Source organism: Neopsephotus bourkii, unplaced genomic scaffold, assembly GCF_033783945.1.
Source record: "Neopsephotus bourkii isolate Nb327-2 ecotype Australia unplaced genomic scaffold, CSIRO-AGI_Nbou_v1 NB_804, whole genome shotgun sequence".
In the NCBI taxonomy this organism is placed as follows: domain Eukaryota; kingdom Metazoa; phylum Chordata; class Aves; order Psittaciformes; family Psittacidae; genus Neopsephotus; species Neopsephotus bourkii.
Window position 1 is genome coordinate 953,688 of NW_026901300.1, and position 17,742 is coordinate 971,429.

The 17,742-nt window shown below is 42.9% G+C and overlaps 1 protein-coding gene across 1 annotated transcript in view; it reads left to right on the forward strand.

Moving 5' to 3' along the window:
* Nucleotides 1–17,742, forward strand: part of CASTOR2 (cytosolic arginine sensor for mTORC1 subunit 2) — a 113,297-nt gene that overhangs the window by 679 nt on the left and 94,876 nt on the right. The gene's annotated exons all lie outside the window — the stretch shown is intronic.

Genomic DNA, 17,742 nt, shown 5'->3' on the forward strand with positions numbered 1-17,742 from the left:
TCCTCGCAGGGGGACGGGGTGTTGGGGGGGTGTATCCTCCCTTTTACCAGGGGGATGGGTGCTGGGAGGGCATTCTCTTGTCCCTGCGAAGGGGCTGGGGTGGGGGGGTACCTTCCTTGCAAGGGGGCAGGATGATGGGGTGGGGGGCGACCTCCTTCCTGAAATAAAGCAGGGTCCTGGAATGGAGGACACCTCTCCTTGGAAGGGGGCAGAGGTCTGGGGTGACGGGCACCATTCTTGCAAGGGTTTTGGGGTGGGGGGCACCCCCATCGGAAGAGGGTAGGATACCCTCATTCCTGCAAAGGGGCAGGGTGCTGGAGCGGGGGGAGCACCATCCCTCAATAAGGGCCAGGGTGCTGGGGGGCGAGGACGCCCTCCATGCAAGCAGTCGGGGTGCTGGGGGACACTCTTCTGTCCAGAGGGCAGGGTTTGCGGTGAGGGGGGACACCTGACTCTTCCATACACCCCCATTATCCCAAGAGTGGGAGATGGTACCGGGGGTGAGCGCTGGCGTTGGGGTCCCCCCGGCGAGACTCCGGTGAGAACAGGTTGGGGGGGACCGGAGGGGTGCGGGGGGGGGGGCTGCGGGCGCGGGGCGCCGCGACAACAAAGGCACTGTCAGCCCCGGGAGGGGGGCAGCCGCGGTGGTTTTTTCCTCTCGCTCTGTTTTTCTCCCGGTTGTTGTTCCTTACAGCACTCACCGAGAGAGCGAATCGTCCCCACGCGTGTTTGTTTTAAACGGCGCTTTTTCAGTGCTGCCAGATTGGAGGAAGATGAGGGGCAATGCCTGCCCTGAGCTTGGCTCTCTTTAAAAATCCTGGTATTGAGTAATATGTGATAGCTTTCGGGGAAAAAAAAGGGGTAAAAACAGTGGAAGGCAGTGGGAGAATTTATATTGTTTTTAGGGAGAGGAAAAAAAAAACCTCTGGCTGAGGGTTACTGAGTGTCTGTAAGCTGCTTAGGCCTTTCGCTGCAAAACAACTTGAATTGCAATTGCATATTCCTGTGTCTTCGCTCAGCTTGTTGACTTTGCTCTGCTGAGAAAGAGGAACGGGAATGTAAATAACCCAACTCAAACTCCTCATGGTTTTCCAGCCTCATAATTAGTATTTCAGCTTTCTCCCCAGACTCCTCTCAGATAGTGGTCTTGGGTGAGGGTGGGGAAACAATAAATAGATAATAAATTTGCTTTTTATTGCTTAAGTTGTTTTATTCCAAGCTGTAATTCAATCCCCTCTCTGTGATAAAGCTCACGGATGAATGGACCTATTTGTGGTGTAATTTGATTACAGTCCCTTATCTTCAGTTAAACTTCATGCATTGAAATCTCACTCTGATTTGGGGCTCATCCCACTTGGCTCGCCCTGGGTTGCAGTGTAAAGTATATCAGCACCTTGTTTACTGCTGGCCTGGAATACCCACGGGGTATTAAAGGCTCCTCAGTCTTGAATTTCTATTTTTAATTTGTTATTTCATTATAATTACAAGAGGTTGCTGGTTTTTTGGTGTGTTTTTTTTTTTTTTTGAGGGGTTGTTGCACCCCTTCCCATGCTTAAAATGTCACTGTTAACGTCAACAGTGAATCTTTAAATCTGTCACTCCTAATGCACAAGATTTAATGCATAAGACCGAGTGTTGGTGGTTTGTTTTCTTTTATTTACTGATGTATTTTAAGCTCAGGGATGGTCCTGTTGCCTTTTTGTTTCCCACTACATTTCAAATGTTCAGCACTGGAGAGCTGTGAAAGGGTGAAGACATTAAGATAAACCCTTTGGGGTGTGATACCTTGTCCTGCATTTGGATGCAGCACCTGACAGTGCTCTGGTTCCTGAGGTGTCTGTCCCTTTCCTTGCACGGTGAACATCAATAACCTTCCCCCGGCTTTCAGGGAATCTCACTGGCTTGTTGGCATGGGAAACTTCCATTTATTTCTCCTTTGTTTTGATGTTTTTTGCAGGCAGTAGAGGTGCAGGGGAGGGAATGGGAGGCTTGTTTGTGTCATTCTTGAGACAAGCAGCAGTGCTGAGCCGTTGCTTTCTCCTGTGTGCTTTTTACATGCCCTGAGGCAAACAAGGTCCCTGCCCCACAGACCTGCTCTGATGAGCACCGTGTGTATGAGAAAGGTGGCGGTCTCTGGGAGATGGAACTCCCTACATTTATGATCCTGCTGTTTCTTTTTCCTCTTCCTTTAAGAAGTGGATGTGCCCAGGAGACAACAACTTCTTGTATGGGTGCAAGGCAGATCTCCTCTCGCAGCTACGCAGTCTGAAAAGGACCAACGGAGGGGTGAAAGGAGGAGGTGACCTACACCCCTGCTAACCTCTTCTGATGAGATAGCAAAGATGCCAGTTACTTGCACCTCTTACATTTCTCCCAGTGAGACCTTACACAGAGTTTTTACCTGTGCTGCAAGGCTGCCAACAAGAAATAATGATCTGTGGGACAGATGTGATCCAAAGAGGTGGCAATGACATCATCAGCATCCTTGTGTCAGTCATGCAAGAAACTACAGTTCTTACATAGGCTCTTCTGCTGAGCGATCTGAAGGGAGCAGTGGAACCTCCTTCATGTTCTCATGCACCAGGGAGAAGAGCTGGAACAATTTTTTTTTAAATCTTAAAATGTTTTTCTTAATCCTCTCGGGCAGAAAAAGTAACAAATCTGCCTCTTTATTTGGCCTTTTGCCACTTTCAGCCTGCCCTTGTTCGTGATCTGAGTCTTTTAATTTAGCTTCTGTTCCAATAGCGGTGGGGTTTTTTTGAACAAAGAACAGTAATTTTGGAACTATTTCGATGGCCAGAAGCAAGAAAGCAGTTACTGAAGTGAAGAGGTGAGACCAGTAGTGAATAAAACGGTGGGCTGACCTGAGCTGAAAGAAAACTACTATTAATCATAACTTTAAGTTGGGCATGAGGTATTTTATGAAAAGTTGCATTGCGACAGGTAGTCCAGAAATAAATACTAGCAGTTACACACTGAGCAGTGTGCTCTTGATGCTCTGCTTGTGTAAGTGCAGAGCCATGGGTTTCAGTTGAGCTCTGCCAGGCACCGAGTGGAGGGTCAGATCTGGGAGGTTTTCAGTTGTGTGTTGGAGTGTGTGTCTGATCTTTTTGCTGTTGTTGTCATCCTAGTGTTCTACTGATTGTGTTTGTGTCTCTGTTTTGGCTTGGGAGTCCCTTGGTGCTAAGGATCTTCACCTATTCAGAAGGTCCACTGCATGTTGATGTACATAAATACAAGAGCTGTACCTGGTTTTACCATTGTGTCCTCTTTTCTTTTGTACGTGCTTCTGTAAATGCTGGTTCTCTGGGGCAAAGAACTGTACTCATCTGTGCATGCTCACCTTCAGTTCCATGCTTGCTACAAAAAGAGCAGCTTCCCTCCCACCAGAGCTAATGTCTCGTCTTCCCTTAAACCATCTCAGGCTATTGGGTGGCATGCCACAAGTGACCCGCTTGAAGACTTGATAGACATGTGAATGTGCTGCTATGTTCTTGTCTTGGATTTTTTTAATGGCATCTCCTTTCACTGCATAGGAATGAAATCTGAATGGAGGGAAGGACAGTCTTGGGTAATGCTTGTACTGTGCCACCAGTTCATGCAGTAGGGAGAAAGAAGGTGAGCCTGACCTTGTCTTTTGAGTGTATATAAAAATATATGGAGAGTTTAAGTCCTGGAGAATAACATGGGGTCAGGGCTCTTCCAAGCAGTGTACCAGTGTAATGTAATTAGCCTGATTTCTGGGTAGTGTTTTGATAGATCCTTAAATGTCTGGAGTCGGTGAGTTCACAAGTAGCCTTTCCTATTTGTTCTGGTACTTAATATAAAGATTTGGTGGTAAACAGTGAAATAAAGTAGTTGAGGGAGAAAGGTATTATTTAAATTCTCATGCTCTCAAGTTATAACCAGGATGAAGTTGAGAGGTCAGTTTGTTCACAGGGCTTGGCAGCTAAAATAGGTGTAGGTCATGTGTCTATCATCACAAATTTTAAAATCTCAGAGAGTTTGCTGGTACTCTTTAGCTTGAGGTGGTCATGATTTCAGCATGCTGGAGAGAAGGAACATGTTCTGCATTGGGGTGAGCCCTTGGTCACACAAGTGTTTAAGGCAGGCATTTCAAAAGCATCTGTCAGTCTGGTTTTGTTCCCAAGCTGCTCAGGTGGTCTTCTGGTGGTGCAGTTTGTGTGTGTTGGTGACTTGAAGCACAGAACTGCAGGTCAGCAGAGCTGGCACCAAGGGCAGAAGACCGGCTGGGTGAGTGGGATGCTTCCCAGAGGAGCCAGCCAGGGTGGAAGAGCCAGGCTGGGCTCTGCTCCATGGTCATTGCTGCTTGAATGCAGCCTCTGCCATGGAATCCTTGGAGGCAGGAGGTATTCTTAGAGTGGAGAGGTGCTTAAAAATATTAATTCTAATAAAAATGTAGCAAGAAATAACCAGCGATAAACTATACAGAATATACTGGTTTTTCTCTGGTCTTTAAACAAAAAATGAAACCAGGTTTGTTATGTTTGCTCAATTTATGGTGGTGTTTCTTGTAATCCATCCATTTTGTTAGTAGTAATTGACACCTCTACTTTTGAGCAGTGTGTTGTTGCTATTAACGTGTTTCTCATCTCCTGAGCACTTGTTTACTAGGTATCCTGAAATTTGAGATACTGTAATAAAAGGTCTAGTTTGGATTTCAGAGCGCAGTAGGACAAGCAAGTCCTTAAAATGTATCCATGCATCATTTGAGGACATTCAAGGGATCACTAATGCGTTGCGTTGGTATGAACTCAGGCAAAGAAATGTCATTTATGCCCTTTATAGGAAATAAATTGGAACATTGGGTGGTCATCTGGCAAAGGCAAGCTACTTCTGTTTGGAAAACCTTTTATTTTCCCCTTGTCTTCTGCATCCTGTATGTGGAAGACCACTGAGTAGTGGCTTTTGCAAGTTCTAAGACAGGGTTTATTCATCTAAAACAGGTTGCTTGTGTTTCCTTTTAGTGTGGCAAAGACTCCCAAATATCCTGAGTTTTGATTGGGTTTTTTGTTGGGTTTGGTTTTTTGGGGGGTGTACATATGTGGGCATACCACAGGTTTGGGGACTTCTTTCTTAGCCTGATTTGGTATATTTTTATGTATATATATACAAACACACAGACGTGTGTGTGTGTGTGTGTGTGTGTGTGTGTGTGTGATGGAAGGACCGAGTGCTGATGTCCAGACCCACCAGGAGACTGGAGTGGTGAAAGCCTCACGACTCAAGCTGCTTGCGTGCTGTTCCCCAGAGTACTTTGCCTTCTTGTTTGCATCAGCATCTGCATGTATGGTGCTGAACTTGCTGGTGGATATTCAGGATGACTAAAAGCTAATGAGAATCAGGTAAATGGGGAGGAGAGAGAATAGAAGTTGCTTGGGCTAACAAAGGACGTAAGCTGTTTAATTGTGAATGTCACCAATTTGTGTTCAGGGCTGCTGGGTGTTTCAGCTGCTGCTGGGCTGTGACCACTTTCTGCAGTGGTTTAATATATGAAACTTTGGAAAGAGCAGGTTTCCTTCCTGTTGGTCTCTTATTGTTTGTCTACAAATGTTATTATTTCCCTTTCTTTTCTGCTTCTGGCACACGGGCTGACCAGCGGGTCCCTGCCTTCCTTTGTCTTTCTTTGCCTGACAATCCTGTCATGCCATCGTCAACCTACCATGTGGTCCCATCAGGCTAAAGCTGATGCCAAGTCAGAAGCTGACAGGAGTGCTTAGAAACTAAATGAGATTCAAAAGGTGGAACAGAAGTACTGGATCAAACCCACAGTGCAGTGCTGGGGAGCACTGTCTGCTGGAGAAATGTTGGATGTTTGTTCATTTTTTAAGATATTTTTTTTTCTTCCTCTTGCCTGAACTTGGCCATTTGCCTTTTAAATAAATAAATACCTGTCTGTAGTTTGTAGTGGGATGGTTGTTTTTCCTTATTTTCCATTCTAAACTGTTTCCATCCATTGGCAGAACTGTTGCATCGATGTAAGGCATCATTTGGGGGTACAGTGCAACGTCAGTGATGTGAAGGAGACAATCCTGGTGCCCACTGATGTTGAGTTGAGAAATAAAAATGGGAGAAAATATTTCTCTTTTGCCATGTAGCTCATGGAAGATTCCTTCAGCTTAGTACCTGTTTACTGCTTTCAGATGAAAGTCAGTATTTAAATTAAAAATGTAGCTTTTATTAGTTCCTAGATGGCTCCTCCTACAAGCTGGGTGCTCTTGTGCTTCAGCAGCAGAGCAGATGTATTGCAGGTCTGTTAAGGCAAAGTGTAACTATTGTGCGTTCGTCATCAAGAAGTAACAGGCAAGTTGTTCATTAACACAATAGTTTGAATCCACAGGCTACTCCTTCAACTGAGTTATAACTTAAATTAGGCTCCAGTTGAGGCTGGAACTATTTGACAATGCCTTGTTTGTGCTCTATAAAAATGTAAATCTTTCCATTTAATTCTTCTCTCTTTTTTTATTGATCTGTTGCGCACACTGCCTCATTTATCTAATATACAGCTCCTTAATCGTCCTGCATGTTTCAATGTTTTAATATTTGGACAAGGGCTACAATTTCTTTTTTCAGAGGAAACAGTGCAGATTTGTTCTTTTGTTTACTGCCAACTCCAGAGTAAACTCCAGCTCTGATCTGCTGATAGCCAAAGGCTGGTAAAAGAAGAATTATACAACAGGAATGTGAGGAAATAACTCCATTCATTGCAGTTCAGAATCCACAGAGCACAGCCTGTAAGTTGCAGTTATCATTTCAAAGTAAAAAGACCCTTGAGCTCAGCTTGGTTTTGTGTAGCTAACTAGAGGATATATTTGCTAAAGAGAGGAGCCAACGCACAAAACTGTTTCATCGTGGCGCAAAAGAAATAAAGGGTGCTGAAGCCTCTTTTGTGACTAGACAAACCCTTGTTCGTTTCAGAGGTACTGCACAAAGTTTCACTGTGCTGACCATGGAAATGGACATTTGTGGTCTGATGCATAAAACCAATTTGTATTGGTTGATAAAGTTTGATTTTCACATCCAGAGAAAAGCTGTGAATGCCTGAACTTCCTCACCAACCAGAACTGATTTTCTTACTTTGCTCCTGTTAAATGTGCTTCACTAGGATGAAAAGAAAATGCTTGTTTGTGAACTTCAGCCTGCTCTAGAAGGCTCACAGCAGTAATGCTGAGGTACCAGAGTTGCGGTTAAGCACAAGGCTGGCACATGGGAAAGAGAAGTGGCAAGTTTGCTTGGTGGCAGCAAACCATTTGTTAACCTTTTGAGGGTTTCTGAGGCACCCTTTTGGGGGATGTCTCAGTAGGCAAAGGGATTTTTTCAGCCCTTTACAGTCCATGTAAGTTTTGTTAACACAATGAAATAGATGTCTTTAAGATACTTCTGCTACTTACTGGCCAGTAGTTGTAGCGAGATGTAGGCTGTTACTGGTAGTAGGCTCTCTCCCATCCAAATTGTTTCACTACACACAGCTTATAAAGTAGGAACCCAGCTCTCTTGTAAGTGTGATTGTGTGTTTCATAAAGACATTACTGTAATGGAAAAGTTAATTTTCTTGAATAGCAAAGCTTTAGTGTTCTTGTTATAGAGGATACTAGAGGTATTCCAAGGTGTTGCAAGCTACACCACTCAAGTTGAGAGTAAAACACAACCTTTAAGTCTTATGTATTCAAATACGTGAACTAAAACTGATACTGGGGGTATTTTTAAAGCTGGGAGGGGATAATTTACAAGTTTTGACATGGATAGAACAGTTAAAACGTAGGTGTGACTCTCCCTGTCTTTCTGTTAAGGCTTCTTAGAAATGTTACATGTCAGAGGATCTGGGTAATGATATGCACTGGGTTTAGTGATACCTGAATATTTATCCTAGTTCTGTGGTTAAAAGATCAGGATTCAACCTTTTATTATGCTACACATGTATCCTGTTTTACAGGGTGAGTTGGTTGAAGCTGACAAGTCGAGAGACCTTGATTGAAATGGCCCATGTTAATCTTGTTTAACATTTGTAGCTTTTATTTCTTTTCCTAAAGAAAGATTGACTCTTTCGATAACCTCTAAGGCACTAACTTGCAATAAATGTAGTCGTGGCAAAAAGGAATAAAGGTTGTTTTTAATAGCGAGAAGGATATACTCTGTATGCATCTAAGCAACTGTATACATTTACATAGATTTACGTAGTCTTTTTTGAAAATGATGGATGCCATTACACGATTAATCTTTCAATTGGCATCTTTTTCAAGCTGCTTTTGGGTGGAAATTGGAGTTAGGTTGTAACATGGAAAACAAACGTTTTCAGTTGCTGGTTTTAAACTAATAAATAATTATAAATGTGTTGAGTATTTAGGGAAAAAAAATAATCTCAGCCTATTTTGTGTTTCTAACTAAGCAGTGCAGTGTGACCTGTACTAAACAAATGAAGCTCGTGGTGACTTCAGACTGTGCTTGTCAGGGCATCGGAGCAAGTAGATCTCAGCCTCCCACACCTACTGCTTGTTTGCAGACTGGAAGAAACACAACAAGTTTACTTGCTTTTTCAGTTCCTAATTTGTTTCTCAACCTGGGATGAATCATTCTGAGCTAAACCGAGTCACTTGAAATATTCTCCCTTCTTGGGGAAGATGCTGTTGCTGTCAAAATCTGGCTTGTTGCATCAGTGGACTTATTCCAATTGCTTTGTCACCAGTTTCTCCTCAATTGACTTGTTTAATTTGCTTTGGAGTTTATGTAGGGAACATACTTAGATAAGTGTTGTTTAAATTAGCGTATTTACACCTGAGATGCCATCACTGTCAAAATGATGTCAGGTATCTTTAAATCCTACTAGCTAATGTCAAAATGGTGCTTTTAATTGTTTTCATGTTCGATCTGCTTGGTTGCAAAAGGGAAGTGTTAGAATTAACCTGTCTCATATGGCTGTGGGCATAAATTTAGGATGGTTTATGGTATAGTGAGATGGTGTGCGTTGAGCTGCATGTTATTACCCATTTAGGCATTTCATAAGCCAAGCAGAGTTTTAATGTGCGTGGCTTGTTTGCATCTGTGCTGTGGGCTTGTTCTCTCCTGAGTTTACTGCGGGTTTTGGACTAGATAGTGGATGGATTTCTGCACTGAGTGGTTGGACTGTGTGTTTTGCAGTATTTCCCTTTTACCAGGGGACACAAACTAACATAGATGGCTTGTTTTGTTAAGAGGACTTTTTTCAGGCAACACTTGGCAGTGTAGCAAGTCTATAGCAATTTCTTTGCAAGTGATACCAGTACATTATTCTGGAAGATGAAACGGGCTTGAATTACCAGCATTGCAGGCAAGGTGGTGGTGGTTACGAATACACAAACCAACTGGATTCCTAAACAACAGAGCATTGTGTTTGACATTTATTATTTTTCCTTAAATGGTTGCTTTCTGTTCAGTATTTCTGGCTTACAGGTATAACAGTACTCGTGACCGTGAAGAATCACTTTGTTAGATGTAGTATAGTTTTGGCTAAGCATAGAGGAGGTTACTAAGAATTCAGTTTGACCGAGACAGGCTTTATGGTCTTCTGGAGGGGAGCAATCGAGGTAAAGAAGATGAGCATGGATGTTTCATTACACTGTGGAAGCTTCATCCAGGGCTTTGACAGTTAACACCCTGGTGGAGCCTTAACCTTTTGGTGTTGTTTTCAGGCTCAGCCTGGTATCACATTATCATCATGACTTAGAAAATAGCAAATCTTGACAGAATAGTTGAGATTGAGGGATCTCTGAAGGTCGTCTAGCCATCCCCAAGCTCAAGGCAGAGCCAAGGAGAGCAGGTTTCTCAGGATTTTGTCCATTTGGATCTTGTACTTTAATGTGTTAACATGTTGTTGACCTTGTTGACATTGTAATGCTTTGCTCCATTGGGTGTTAATTTCCGCATACCATTATAATGTGTGATCTAATGTCTCATTTAAACAGGACTTAGTGGTTTTTTTTAACTTAAGAGTAATATTGTACAACCTCTCAGTCTTGGAGAGAACTGTTGGTATGGAGAAGAAACTGTCTCATGCAGTAATTTAGTGGTCCTTTATATTTCTTCTTGTGAGCATTTCATGTGAAACTGCTTATTACCTGTAAACTGTGAAGAACTAGCTGAAGTTAGAGGAAAATCAAGGCTGCTCTAAATTAAACTAGAAGCCAGAAAATTCCATAGCTGGGTAAGAGCAAACTTTGCCTTGGGAAAGGGCACGTACTCATTTCTGTACCATTGTAGACAGCTGAATTACAATTTGTAATGGTGGTAAATGCATGTACAAGACTAATGAAGCTACTTCCAGCCAAGAACAGGAGTTTTATTTGTGTCCTTGATGTATGTAAGGGAAAATACTGAGTGGCCTGAAGTCCAAATGATACTTAATGTACAGTGTTGTGGTAGATGCCCTGCAGTAGAAGTTGTACTTTAGTTATTGTACAGTTTCTGAAATTCTACTGTAACAGTGGTCATGGGATGAAACCATACTACTACATGAGAGAGTTCTCTCTGTAGTCCTCCTCCTGCTATCAGGTTCCTCCAAGGCCCTGCATTTCTGAGTGGTTCTCATAATTCCTGTCTGTACAGTTGTTTTGTAGACTTCACACCTCGTCACATCACCCCTTGCAGTGCTGTAACTGGGGGCTGCTCAGGCTTCACCCCAGGACAAGTGCTCTCTGTGTTTGTGTGGAGGGAAGGCCTTGTCTGAAGAAGGATGGGAGTCTCCAAGGGAAGGGTTTGAGCTGGATCATGGAGCTATCCCCTGATAGCTCTTGTTCTGTGACAAGCCAGAAATACTTTCAGTTTGCACAGGAGTGTGAAATCAGCCTGGAATGACTGATGTAAAAGGACTTTGTGTGTTCTGTACCCATTTGAATAGCTTTGTTCATTCAGCTGGTGGTTGAATTGTAATCTTAGGCAATGATTTAAATATGAAGTAGTCTCAAAACAATATCATTATCTATTAGCTTTCAATGATGTTGGAAAGCAGTGTATTTTGAATGGATATCTCATTGTAAAGGTGATAATGACCTAGGGAAAAAAAGTCAGAAACAATAAATAGTATGTGTAAAATGCTGCTTGTAAAGATCTGTGTCCTTTTGAGATGTACGTGAGCATAGGCTTTAAATTCATTTTATTCTGTGTTTATAGTATATCACTGGGGCTTTAAACTGATAAATCCTTGGCAGTTAAATCATGCTTGATAGTCTTCTGTAGCGTGTTACTGCTGTTTATCTCCTTTGAGTTTTCTACTGACCAGAACATACCATGCACTTTTCTTACGGAGTTTTAGGTGGCTACAGTACTTAGAACAGTTAATGCTCTATCCTCAGGTGCAGTCTGCGTTGGCTGGGTAACTGAGGGTGTAGTTGGAGGATCATAGCAGAGCAGTTGATGAAGTGCCTGGCCCTGAGTCAACAGTTCCACCCCCAGTGCTGTGGAAGTTGCTGTTAATTTGCTGAGTGCTATCCAAATTTGGGGAGGGCAGGAAAAACAAAACCAAAGAAAACCTCCCCACCTTTGAAGCCACATCATTTTGGGTATGTATATGGCACAGGCTCACAGGCAGTTGCAGTAGTGCAGCAATGGGATGGTTAGTATCAAAGTTGGAGTAGATATGATTGACTTCTTAACCTTTCTTTACTGCCCAAGAGAATGGTCAGATGATGAGATCTTGTTGTAGGGGTAGAAATAGCTTATTTAAAGGTATGAGGTGTGCAAATAGCAATGGTATTCACCTTTTTGCAAAACTATAGGGCAGGCTTATCCTGTATGTATTATCATACAGTCATAGAATGTTTTGTGTTGGAAGGGACCTTAAAGCTCATTCAGTTCCAGCTCCCTGCCATGGGCAGGGACACTTTCCACTAGAGCAGCTTGCTCCAAGCCCCTGTGTCCAACCTGGCCTTGAACACTGCCAGGGATGGGGCAGCCACAGCTTCTCTGGGCACCCTGTGCCAGCGCCTCGGCACCCTCACAGGGAAGAGCTTCTGCCTAAGAGCTCATTGTAGTTTCTCCTCTGTCAGGTTAAAGCCATTCACTACATTATGTTACTAGTATCATGTTTTGAATGTTACATTTGCTCATTTTGTGCTTTAACTCAAACAGTAAATGGTTTTCTCTTGAGTTTGAAGAAATTCAGTGACAGGAATAGAACAGTTCCTGGATTCAGCATAGAGTGGTACTTTTTCCTTGGCTTGTTTAAACATATTACTGATGATATGTTCCTTGCAGGATCAGCACAGGTAAAAAGACAATGAAAGGATTTCATGGTGCTCCTTAAATGAGTCTTATATAAAGCAAATTTAAAATGTATTGGGACTTACCTCTTCAGCACTTGTCAAATGTTCTCAGTGTCAGGTTTTCTTCCCACATAATGTTCACTTCATAGCAAATCTAAGGTGAGGTATATGATAATATTCTTGGAATCGCCTAAGTCCCATTTAAAAATAACCCAACACCTTAAGCACTTGGCACCCCAGGGCTTATTGGAAGCCAGTGGGGCTTACACACAGAAATATCTGTCGCTATTGGAGGGGAAGACACTGGGGGGTTTCAGAAATGTTGTCTTCTGGTCAGACTAGTTGATGACATGCAGGACAAGAGCATGGTAAAAATGCAGCAAAGGGAGGGGAGACTTTGTGTGACTGTTCATGCAGGTAAGAGGGAAGATTTCTGAGAGTTAGTTTAGGATTCAAAATGGGAGTCTCTTTGTTCTTCTCTCCCTCCATAACCATATGTTAGGGAATGTCTTTTCTCCAGCCGTGCAGCATCAGGCCCCTGCCGTGCCCCAGTGTGCAGCAGCAATGCCTCCAGTCCTCTGAGAGGTGGGGAGGTGCTGCTCACTTGCTTGGTAGAGGAAGAAACTGAGGGACATGAGAGGCTGAGTAGCTTATCCATCTCACAGAGCAGGTCTGCAATAGGAGCTGATGGTGGTTTTCCCAGGTCCTTCATCATCTCCATCACTATAACTGCCTCTTTTCAGTCAGACAGATGAAAGCTGTGCTTTCAGTCCATGCTTGTGTTAGCCACTGGGAATCCTTGTCACCCAGCTGCTGCCTTGGTTGTTAGTGGAGGTGTGCTTGGTCATCTCTGCTTATACCTTGAGAGAGAAATGTGAGTTGAAAGATGTCCATTTGAGCATCCAGTAATAATAGCAGCCTTCCTGAGAGTCATAAAGAAAGCAGCCAGGAATGTACTTGTGTGTATATGGGGCTTTTTAATACATAGAAATACACACATGTATATAATATATATGTAGGCATAGATGTGTCATTCCAAAGTCAGAGCACTCTTGAAATGCAGATTGTACCAGCTAGAAATGAGAGGTAGCTGCTGCTGACAAGCAGAGCTCCATGGTTTTAGGGGCTCTAATAGCTGTGCTTCAGGACAGAGAATGTCTCTCTTCCCAGTACCCTTCAGACAACAGCTGCCACAAGGAAGGCTGAATATGAAGAATACATTTTCCTGTGGCTGGGTGCTGGGAAGACTCTGGAGCTGAGAACAATAGCAGAATACGGAGCTGCCAGCAGGCAGCCTGAGTGGACAAGTATAATCATGCACTGCTCAGCTTTCAAGGAAATTACAGTTAGTGCACTGACTTGCTCATAATAGTGATGCATTGTTTAGCTTAATAACTTATCAGCTCTCCAGGAACCAGCTAGTGATCACTGTCATCATACACTGCCAATCATTCTGTTCTCAAATTGTCACGAGATGAACTAAGGACCTGTCACATCACCTATTAAACTGGCAAGCTGGGTGCACTATAATTTGATTTTAAGCTAGAAGGAGCAATATTGCCCACTTTTTTTGTTCTCCTATTTTGTCGTCATTATCATAGGCAGTTGTGAGTGTGATTTTCTTAGATGTCAGGTGGAAAGGGCGTTGTCAAATTGTGTTGGGAATTTTTTTTTACTTTCTTAAAGTTTTTGTTAAATTGCTGTTCTATGTGGTAACATCTTAGAGAACTGAATCTGAAACCTGGTTTTCAAGGAACATTTGTTTTTCATAAAGTATTTGGGGCAGAGGGGTGATTCCTTGTAGTATGTAGATTCCTGTCAGTCACTAGTAAATGTACCCTGGCATTGTGGCCCTCTGTAGCCACAAAAAGTGATTATTCCTCGTACACAAATGTGGAATTTAGGCACGGGAAGATGGAGTGGTTTACCCACAGGCACACAGGGAGCTGTGGAAGCAGAGGAGAAGCAAGCTGGGGTGAGTCCTGATCCTGTAGGCCGTATATCCTTGCTGAATGCGTGCTGGCTTCCTGTCAGAGGGTTATTTGTGAGCTCTGAGCTGCTGGCACTGAAGGAGCCTTGGAGCATTTCTTCTGAAGGAAGTGGCCACTGATACACAAATAAATTTTACTAGATAATGTATCTGAATCTTTAAGAGGTAACATTTTAAACTCTTCTGGCTCCAACTCTTACTTCTGCCGCTGCTTAATTTTTCCTTACTAGCTGGAGAACCCAGGGATCTTCCTTTGCACTTTCTAGGTGCCTAATTTTGTGGCAGTGGATGGAAAGATAAATCTTTCTACCTCAGACCAATCCACACAGCAGGAACCTAGCTTTAAACTAAGTAGCTTGGATAAATCTGTCTGGTGCTATAACCAGTAAAACACAGAAGCTGGCATGGACTATGTGACCAAGTGTTTACTCTGGTTTTAGATGGATTATTATTTGTAGTCCATGCTGGTCTGTGCAGCTACATGTATGAGAGCCCTTTCTTCATGCCCTGACAGCAGCAATGGTCAGATGCCAAATAAAACCCATCCTTGTGGAGTACTGCAAAACAAGTTTATTTGCTAACCTTTAGATGAAAGCTCCTGGAATAGTGCAAAGTCCCAAAGCTGTGGAGACGCCTTTCCACGGTCAGTAGTGCACAGATATACAAGTCACGGCAGGGGTGTGTGTGGGGGGGGGATTTCCAACCTGTTCTATGTTTTGATGAATCTATTAAAAGGGGAGGGGGAAACAGATGAATGTGCCTAACTCAGACAAGCCTCCTTGCTGTTGTGCGAAGTGCAGGCAGCTGCAGGGTGCTATCTACTCATCCCAGGAATTGTGCAGTGGGGTGGGCTATTTTTATTAGACAAGAACAGATACACCAGGATTTAAATAAAACCCTGAGTATTTCCATGTATTTTTCAACTGTCTGAGGTGTTGCTTTGGTTTCACCTCTCCTGTGTCTGTCTTGAGAAAGGCAATTGTATCTCTCCATTGGTGGCGACTGGAATTAAAATAGGAAGGAGCCTTCTGCTGCAAGATTTATTGCCTGGCACATCTCCCTTGTCTCATGAAGTGTCATCTTCTGTTATGTTTTGAGAAGATGCTGCCTGACTGCGATATCTCTGAACAGCATCAGAAAACATTTGGCAGCTCCTATTCTTGTCAGTTATGGCAGTGTTCTAGCTCAAATTATATAGGACTTTGTGTAGAGTATTGAAAAAATTTAGGTCCAGCCTCTGCTAATAGACAGAACAGATCAGGTTGTGAAATCATGGTCTGTCCAGAGACTTAGCATTGTGTAAGCTTCAAATACATCACCTATTTCTGGCAGCAAGAAGTGAGAAAAATGCTGAGTAAGTGAGAAAAATGTGAAGTAAGTTTCAGAATAAGGAAGTAGCTGAAGGTTACAGGTGTGGCTTTGTCTTTTCCATAGGAACGGTTTCCACTTCTCCAGGAATTTGCATTCTTCCTTTGAAAACCATTGGTCAGGTAGTTTCCTTCTGGGAATAAGCCCCATTTTTATGGACTTCAGTTGTTGTACGGTAACAAATTGCATTCAGGCCAAACTCCAGGGCTGTACCAGTTCACTATATTTTTTAATTCTACTAAGTTGAAAAGCCAGGTAAAAAAATTGAATGGAATAGAATGAAATCAAAAAACCTGAAACCTGGGATGGAATAACGCAAATGTGTACTTTGATACAGCATAACCACTGTGTGATGATTTACCTTTCTGTTTGTAGTGAGATACAGCTGACTTGGTAGTTATGCTTCACCAGAGTTTTTTTTCTTGCAAGAAGTGTTTCTTTCTTTACCATGTCTACAGACACAATCATGGAAATAGCAATAGTCAAGGCAATGCTTTTGTTACAGATCTGCTTGGGATGCCCTGTTAACCCAGTTCTATGCCTGGCAAAGTCAACAAGTTTCTCTACACTGTTGTCAATGAGTTAGAGCCCAGGCTGAAAAATTCATGTGAGAGGGAATGTTCCTTCAAAATCCTGTTCATGCAAGTCAGTCATGAGTATGCTTGAGGTTTATGGGAAAATAACCCTCTTTGCTGGATGTAGCATGCATTATGATCCTTGGATTAATTCATGGACTATTAAAGCTAGCTCTTGATTATCTCTGGGTGAATTGTGTAAATGGTGAAGTTCCTGTGCTTAGGGGACAAAACATCCTGTCTGGGTTAGATGAGCGGACTGAAAGCAGCATGGCATTTTGTTTTCCCAGCTAGGGAAGCTCAGCAGGTGACAGGATTGCTGCTGTTTTTTTCCCTGACATCCCATTCCAGACTCATTTGTATGATTTTTTTGCTACTTAAAGTTTTATTTTGCCACAGCTTCCCATCCCTTTGTTCTCCTGGATAACTGATGTTTACAGTGCTCCCATCCTGTTGCTAAGAAGCTCCACCAGGGTTTGAAGCCATTGTGTATTGTAGTGAGTGTGAAGACGTTGATATTCTGTGTGATGGTTGCCTAAGCCTTACTTTTTGGCTGTGAGATTCTGTTCAGTGCTAAGGTTGTTGAAAGAAATCCATGGTGGCTCTGCGCCATTGTTTCAAAGAACGGCTGTTCACCAGGCTCCTCCTGATAGAGAGATTTAAGAAGAAATTGGTTTGCTCCTTGGGCACGACAGTGCTGGTTAAGAGAGTAACTGGCACAGGACTACCTTTGCCTGGGAGCCTGGCCAGATGGAAGATTTTTATGGGTCTGCACCCTCGGTAGTCTCATTCATAGATGCCTTGTTCTGTTTACAGCTGTCAGCACTGCTCTGGAGCAAGCTGTGATGCTTCAGAACATCTCTAGACCTGCTAGGCAGTCCATGCTTTGAGAATGCAGGGAAGAAAGGGTTTTAGACTTGAACAGAGGTCTAGGCAAAGCTGCATCTAAATTTTTTTTGGGGGGGGGGGTTGTGTTGAGCTTTGTTTTTAAAATAGAGGGGAGCATTTTCTCTACAGATGTATTGTGTAAGGTTGGGTGAAGAGGTTCATCCCTTGGGTACAGGTCACAATAGTGCAGACCTCTTGTTTAGTGGAGAGAGGTGGAGTGGTCTTCTTTTGTTTTAAACTTCTGTTTAGAGCAGGAAAGTTTCCCGGTGCTCAGCTAATTGCAGGAACCCCATACCAGCACTTCACCAAATCTTTGTCTTTATAATTTTGGACCCTTGTTTTGTCCTTTTTTTTGTTTTGTTGGGTTTTTTTCCGGGTACCTTGTATGGTTGTATTGCAGCTGGCAGTGATCACAGGCTCGTTTCATTCAGGGCATTACTCCTATTCAAGGAAGAAGTTAACAGGAGCATGGCTCAAAACTGAGTGGGTTTTAGTAGACAAGGAGCAAGCTAATCCTGTGTAGCAGGAGGGGTCTTTATTCGATCGAAAGCATTGGCCGTATTGACGTTAACATAATGGGAAGGGATGGACTTTGTCCCTGTCTAGTGACAGATTTGAGTGTTTCTTTTTCCAGCACACTTGAATTCAGTTCTTTAACTAGATGTTG